An 8,044-nucleotide genomic window follows, 5' to 3' on the forward strand; every position below is an offset into this window, starting at 1 on the left:
AGCATGAAAACTCCCTCGCCAGCCTCTCCGTCTCGTCCAGCAGCACGCCGTTAATTCCGTGGTGTCAGTTTGCATTTTGCTGTACAATAAGCTGGGCCTCGACGTACACGCTGCTCTGGCCTGTCGCTCACTGCATGCGATCGCTCGAAATCTCCAGTCAGTCGGCCATGTCGCATCGCAGTGGAGTCTTCTTGCTCCGAAAACACATGTGTGGCATGGCCTGATCGTTATCAAGGCAGGCTCATGCATGATCGGCATGATTAATTCAAGTACGCAGGACATGCACTGCTAAAGAGATGAAGACATGCTTTTCCCAAGGAGAAATCTTGGGTCAGGTATGTCCATCTGTCGTCCAGCAGCTCGATCGGTGTGCATGCGGACATGGAAGAAACCCCACTCATGGCATGCTCAGGTGAGCTTTCCCAACTCATCCCCGCTATCAGCACGGTCGCAGGTCGCAGACGTAAGCCGCCTACGATTTGGCCGAAATCACTGTTTTGACCTTGTCAGAGTTTTTAGTCGCAAACTGAACCCGATGTGAAAGTATTTCACGATTTGATCCTTTTAGAAACGCCAGACCCGCGGCGTTTCCAACCAACATTGAAACGCCGATCGAGCTAGCGTTGCCGGCCAACACCGAAACACCCTGGCAGCTAGCGTTTCTTCCCTGGCCCACAGTCAGTCCGAACCCGCTGTTTTCGCTGACGTGGCACGTCAGAAACGCCAATGTCCCTGGCGTTTCTGCCCTGTATGAAGTAATGCGCGCGGGGCCGCGGGGGCCTGACCCAGCCCATCTTCCCTCCGCTCGGGCAGTTCGTCCCGTGAAGAACTGGCGTCCGCCCCCTCCCTCTTCTTCACCAAATCTCCCACAGATCTGCTATTTTGATCATCAAAACGAGTAGATCGAAGCACCCCCGAGTTGCTTGAGGTATTCTCTTCCCAATCCTCCACTTATTTTCAGTCAAGATTGGCTATTGTAGATGCATCTTTTCAAAGATGGTGGAACCCTAAGATGAGTTATTAGTGATTTGTTTGATGAATATTTTGGGGATATACTGTTTAGAAAGAAGACATGTACTCATTGTGCTGAAGTATTCTTAGTTAACTTGTTTAGTATTGGATTTAGAGAGAGACCATTTTTTTTGATTAGGTTGAACCTATTATTTTTTAATAATTAGTTGTGATAGATTTTTAGGATAAAATAGGTTGAAAAGACTTGGTGTTGGTAATGTGGTTCGTGATTTATATCTTTGGGATAATTTGTAGCAGTTCTCACACAATTATGTATATATTTTTTTGACTATGCACAATTATGTATATGATGTGGTCATAATTTTAAGCATATATCATAACAAATCCATTTACCTTATTTTGTAGGATGTTTGAGCCGGATAAATATCCCGGCCTTGATGATTATTACGAGGAGAAGCATCGTGCTGTGCTTGTGGAAAGAGGGGAGGTAATTATGTATCTACATTGTTGATTCTCATATTGTGAGTATATTGTGAGTAGTTTAGAGAATTATATAAATTGTGTGTGTGATTTTTGTAGGTTCCTCCAGTTGAGAGGCCACAACCCACGTGAGTCACTGAGGTATGACCGTCGCTACGAGCCTTATTTTAGAAGAATGGATCTTCTCCAGTTTGTGCTCAACTTTAAAGGCACACCACCATGGCTGAACTCGACGGCCATTACCGCCCTTACGGACCGTTGGAGGCCGGAGACGCACTCTTTTCACCTTGCTCTTGGTGAGATGACCGTCACTTTGGAGGATATTGCGATGATCTCCGGTCTTCCGATCGAGGGCAGAGCTCTTACCGGGAAGGTGAAGTCCGAGGGGTGGCGACAAAGGGTTGCAGGTTTGGTTGGTGTTGAACCTCCCCCGTGGATTCATGAAACAAAGAAGGATCCTAGGCCATCTGGTGTTTTGTTCTCGTGGCTACAAGAACATTTTTACGAGTGCCCAGAGAATGCCAGTGCGGCTGTTGTGGAGAGGTACGCCAGGGCTTACTTATGGAATCTTTTGACCCAAGTGGTGTTTCCTGACGGCACGGGAGACACAGCCTCGTGGATGTTCTTGGACCCTCTTCGTAACTAGGATGTTAAGTGGAGTTGGGGGTCGGCGGCACTAGCCTTCTTGTACCGTCAGGTAATGCTAATTTGATGAATTTTCATTATATGAAAGAGTTTTTTGCATGTGATTGTTTAATGTGTATACAAATGTGCAGTTGGACGGAGCATGCATGAGGAGTAAGCTGAAATCTTGTCTTGGTGGTTTTGTTTGAGCCCTACAGATTTGGATGTGGGAGCGTATCCCTGTGGGCCGTAACTTGACCATTGCCCCGGAAGAACCTTGAGAGTGGCCTTTTGACGGGGATGATGAGCGGTATCCCACTATCGCATGCACGTGGGCTAATGTCCAAGTGTCTAGTATTGCAGCCATGGGACGGTACAAGGCATACATAAGCGAGCTTGACATGCTTACTTACAACCAGGTAATTATCAAATGCCTTGCTATCAATTCAGATTTTTTGTTGTTGCGCATGAGCTAGTGACATGTTGTGATGTAGGTTAATTGGAGGCCGTACATGGTACTTAGGAAGTTCCCTTTGAGCAATATGTGCTTTCGTGACCAACATCTTTGGCGTGTCCGTTGCCCCATGATATGCTTTTTTGCGGTGGAGTGGCATCTTCCACATCGTGTTTCGAAGCAATTTGGAGTACAACAACGCACCCCGCCGGATTATGTTGAGACAAGTGTGGTGCTACATAGGTGAGAGTTTTTGTGCCATATGTTGATCAATGTGTAACCACTGAAAAATGAAATTGATACCGATACTTCTCATGCTTTGTAGGACGAGCCGGCAACACAACAAGAATGTCATTAATTGGGAGGATCACCATCTTATGTGGGTGGACATGTGGAATGCTCAGAGGAATGCCCGAGTTGAAGATGATCACACACCTGACAACGACGAGGGGGAATATTTAAGGCATTTGGAGTGGCTTCGCAAAGGGTATAGAGTTATCCTTAAGGGTGCTTGGACTCGTGCCGATTGCTTGGAAGTAATGCCAAGTGAGGCTGCTGATGGTGCATTCAACAACTCTATTAGGGAGACCATTGGAGCGCACCTAGATTATGGCCCTCTGCATGACCAAGTGGTATGCCTTTTTGTCTCTTTTTTGAACATGTGTCATTTCTTCATGAGTGGTGTGTCACTTAAGTTTTATTCAGGGCACGGAGCTATGGAGATGTGTCAATGATAGTAATGTGGTGCTTGGCCGCGCACCTGGTAGAGAAACGGACGGTCTCGTTAGGAGTACTCTACAGGTTAGAGTCCACCCACTTTAATCTTATCCGTGTTTCTTCCACAACCTCTTCATAACTAGGAGTCTCAAGAAATATCAATACTTCCTCATACTTGTCAACAATATCCACATTCATTAATGCCTCTTTGTCAACATAATGAATATTCACAATCTTGTCCATCTAAAAAAGGGGAACATAAGAATAAAAATGTACAATGCTAAATATACCACATTGCTAACAAAACCACTAACCCTAACCATAAATCTTAACATTAGGCATAACCCTGACACTAAATCTTAACATTAGTCATAAACCAAACAATAAGGTATGCTCAACAACATCACAATGCAACACCATTGGAACAACAATACTAAAAACATCACATTAGATATCCATGTTCAAAACTAGGGTTAGGAAGAACAAGAACAAATCAATCCAAATGGGCAAATCCAACCAATAAAAATTTGTGAGATGAAGGAGGTTACCTCAACGAACGAAAATGACACCGGATCCATGGACCAACCCAATCGATTTGCAAGGATTTGAAAGGGGCTAAGTGAGGGACACAAAGGGGGAAAAGGGCAAGAGCTCGGGATAGGCCAATGGGGGAGAAGAGATTGAGGAGTGAGTGGTGGGTGCAAGCCCCACGGCCACCTAAAATATCTGCACCAGAAACGCCATTGGTGCTGGCATTTTTAGAAACGTTAGCTGGCTCGGCGTTTCAATCCCGCCACGTCAGCAAGCAACGCCAACTCGGCCCGGTAGTGGGCCAGGGAAGAAACGCTAGCTTGGTCGGCATTTGCATGTTCATCAAAAACGCCGCGGGCCCTGGCATTTTTAAAAAGGTCAAATCGTGAAATACTTTCACGTCGGGTTCAGTTTGCCACTAAAAACTCTGACAAGGTCAAAATAGTGATTTCGTCCCTACGATTTCCCTTCAATCCAGTGCCAAATAAGCAATCCCGATGCCCAAACGATCTTTGAGCGACAAACAACCGGGGTCGACTGGGATTGAAAAAGTACAGGGTGCTGGTTTTAGGGATTTCAAGGGTTCGGTTCAGATTGTGAATAAAATTTAAGGTTTATTTTAGACTTTTTCCCTTTATCATACTAGGACAACACTAGTGCGTTGTAATGAGATATAAATATTTTAGTATGTGTAAATAAATGTTAACCAAATTCTGCCCGTTATTTATCTTATTAATGCGATTGTGTAAATAAATATTTGGTAAGTAAATTTAAATGATATTAATTTAGAAAATAAGTAAATTTAGATGATTGATTAGCATACAGGTAAGGTGTGGACAAAAGGCACAATGAGACAAAAAAAAGCCCGCGGAACAAATAAAACGCTGGAAGGAGGGCGAAGAGGTTGACAAAGTGTTCTGCCGGCAAAAAAAACGCCACTCTTTTTTAAGTATTATATATATCCCTCCATTGTGAATTACTTGTGTTAACTTTGTCTAAATATGAATATATCTAGATATATACTTACACAAATCTAGGACAAGTAGTTCGGAATGAAAGTAATATATAGGCAAGTACTCCCTCAGTCTCAAAAAGAATGTCCAAACTTTAGTATAACTTTATATTAAAGTTAATACAAAGTTGAAACACTTATTTTAGGACCGGGGAGTAGTATAGATACAAATATAGTTGAGGCATTTATTTTGGCCCTAACCCTGTCCTCCTCCCCAAGAAAGATTAGGATTTCTCTGCCTCCGCCGGCGTTGCTATCGGTCCACCTTGTCTCCGATGGCCTTAGGGTCATGGAGACGCGATGGATCCCGGCCCTTACCGATGGTAGGGCTTCGTTTTTAGATGATTCTTTGAGTTTTGTTAGGGATTGTATTCTGCTCAAGAAGATGAGATGGCGGCGGCTCTCTGAACATGGAATAAGGTCCTCTCCGCATAGCCCCCGTTTGGTTGGTACGTCTAGCGTCATCTGTGGGTGTGTGGAGGTAATGTCTCCGGCAGATCTATCTTTGGTCGATCTACTCGGATTTGGTTGTCGTTCGTCTACTTACGTGTGTTTTTAGGTTGGATCCTTCCGACCTACACTACTCTTCATCAGTGACGGTAGATGTTCTGGTGTGCTGGTTCTATGGGGCTTTAGCACCACGACTTCTGGACTGTCTACTATAACAAGTTTACCCGGCTCCGGCGAGAGAGGGGTGATGATGGCGACGCGCCTTCGGTTCGCTTCAGTGCTTGTAGTCGTCGCTAGGTGGTCTAGAAATCTGGATATAATTTTTATTATTCCTTGTGTTCGTTGTACTACCATGATTGAAGATAAATAGACCATTTTTTTAGAAAAAAGTCATGATATAGATATTTTTTGATAATAGATATAGTTATATAGTCATATAGATACAAAGACAGAAATGCATTAACGGTTGAATCGGTGCGACCAATCGAGCAAGCATTTGAGGCTGTGGATCTTCGAAATACATAGACCGAATAAGAACATAAGATAAGATAATATAATACGAAGTTACCAAGTAAGTAAATAACGAGCAGTGGCTTAAAGGGAATACTTTATTGGCATCGCTGATGCAGTTGCAGACGGAGCCGGACTAACCCCGATAAAAGATCTGATCGGCCGGTCAAACTCCTCAGGCTTCAGCATTGACAGAGCCGAGCTCTTCCACCCAGCCGCGCTCCCCCGCATGTTCTCCGCCTTCATCGCATGCCTGACGTGGCTAGCCACCTGCTCCCTCCTCACCTCGTCGTCAAGCCGGACGCCCATGCCTCACACCTCGCAGGCATACTTGCAGTTGTTCTACTGGTCGGCGAACCCCGGCCAGCACACCATCGGCACGCCGGCGGCCACGCTCTCGCAGGTGGAGTTCCACCCATTGTGCGTCAGGAAGCACCCCACGGTCGGGTGGCCTAGCACCTGATCCTGCGCGCACCACGTCGTCAGGAAGCACCGCCCTGCCGTCTCCGCGATGAATTCCGCCGGCAGCGAGCTCAAGCCTGCACCGGCGCCGGCGCCGGGGACGAGGTTGTCCCTGATGGACCAAAGGAACGGGTGGCCGCTGGCCGCGAGGCCCCACGCGAACTCAGAGAGCTGGTCGGTGGAGAGGACCGTGAGGCTGCCGAAGTTGGCGTACACGATGGAGCCCAGTTTTTGCGTGTCCAGCCACTCAAGGCACTCGCTGTCCTGCCTCCACAGGCTCAGGCCGCTGGCGGAGCTGGAGGCGTCGTCATCCCTTGGCCTTAGGTGGTGGTTGAGGAGGGAGCCTAGGGGACCGACGGTGTAGATGCGTGGGTACTCGGCGTGGAGGGCGGAGAGGACGTCGGCTTCTAGGTCGTCGAAGGTGTTGAGGATGAGCGCGCCGGCCTTGGTGCAGCCGTTGGCCTCCACGATGTTGAAACGGAGGCCAAAGTCGTCCGGGTCGGTCGTGCGGACGAAGTTGGAGGTATCTTCGAGGCTGATCGGCGGCATGCCGGGGATCCAGTCGATGACCGTCACACTCAGGTGTCCGTTCATCGAGTAAATAGCATAAAACTTCTACTTTACAGGCTAGGGTTCCAAAAAACTACCGATTTTTAATTTTTCTCAAAAAACTACCAAAACAGGGGTTGGCTGTTTCAAAAAATCCTAAATACTCGTCGCTAGTAATTTAAACTATTTTATGACAGGTCGGGCCAACTCCTAAACAATCCGTTTGTTTAACTGTTTTGTTTGACTATTAACTTACATGTGGGACCCACGTGTAAGTTGCCTCTTCTTCCTATTATCTTCTCTTCTCTTTTCATGTCTCTTTATTCTTCCTTTACCCCTCCCGGCCATCACCACCCACCGGCGGCCACCTCCACCATCCGCCGCGCGCCAAGACAAGCTCGACCGCGGGAACGAACGCCACGAGGAGGAGCAGCCGCAGCGCAAGAGCACGGGCCGCCACTACAAAAAAAGACACATCCGTGACATTTTGGGCCGAACGAATTTTTTTTCTGTCATACATATGACACTTCTATGACGATAATTGTGACAAAACTCGGTATAATCATAGATGTGGTGGGATCATACTTCTATGATAAAAAATCATGAAAGAAAATGGGCTTTTCGTCCTGGGCGGGCTGGAGACGCAGCTGCATGACATTCTTTGGGCCGTCCATGATGAAAAAAACCGTGGTAGAAGCGAGGGGGAGGAAAATTTCGGGGAGTTGCCGCTTACGGTGGGAGAGCGATGCGCGTTTCTCTCGTACAGGTACGCGCGTGTGTGTGAGGTGTTGGCTCTAACTGAACCCGAGAGATTGCACTGCAGGCTATGCCTTTACTGAACACGAGCGATCGATCGATGGCTGTTAACTGAACCCGATGGAGCGATTCCTTCGCTACTGCTGCTAACTAAAGCCGATCGATGCTTCCTATGGGATGAACAGTGAGCATTGCAGGGGGGTGGATGAATAGTGAGCGGTGGCATTGCCTCTGGATGAACAGGAACCCGTGGTGTGGAGGGCTGGATGAACAGTAGACGGTGGAGGGGTGGCCGTGGAGGGGTGGTTGAACAGGACCCCGTGGTGTGGAGGGCTAGATGAACAGTAGACGGTGGAGGGGTGGTTGAACAGTAGCCGGTGGAGTAGCGCGCGGTGGAGGCTGGATGAACAGGAGCCCGTGGAGGCTGGAGGAGGTCGACGGTAGCCCGTGGAGGCTGGAGGAGGTCGACGGTGGAGATGAACAGTATCACGTGGACTCCCGTTTTGCGTTACGCCACACCCCTCCCC

Source organism: Triticum dicoccoides, chromosome 5B (assembly GCF_002162155.2).
Source record: "Triticum dicoccoides isolate Atlit2015 ecotype Zavitan chromosome 5B, WEW_v2.0, whole genome shotgun sequence".
Taxonomy (NCBI): domain Eukaryota; kingdom Viridiplantae; phylum Streptophyta; class Magnoliopsida; order Poales; family Poaceae; genus Triticum; species Triticum dicoccoides.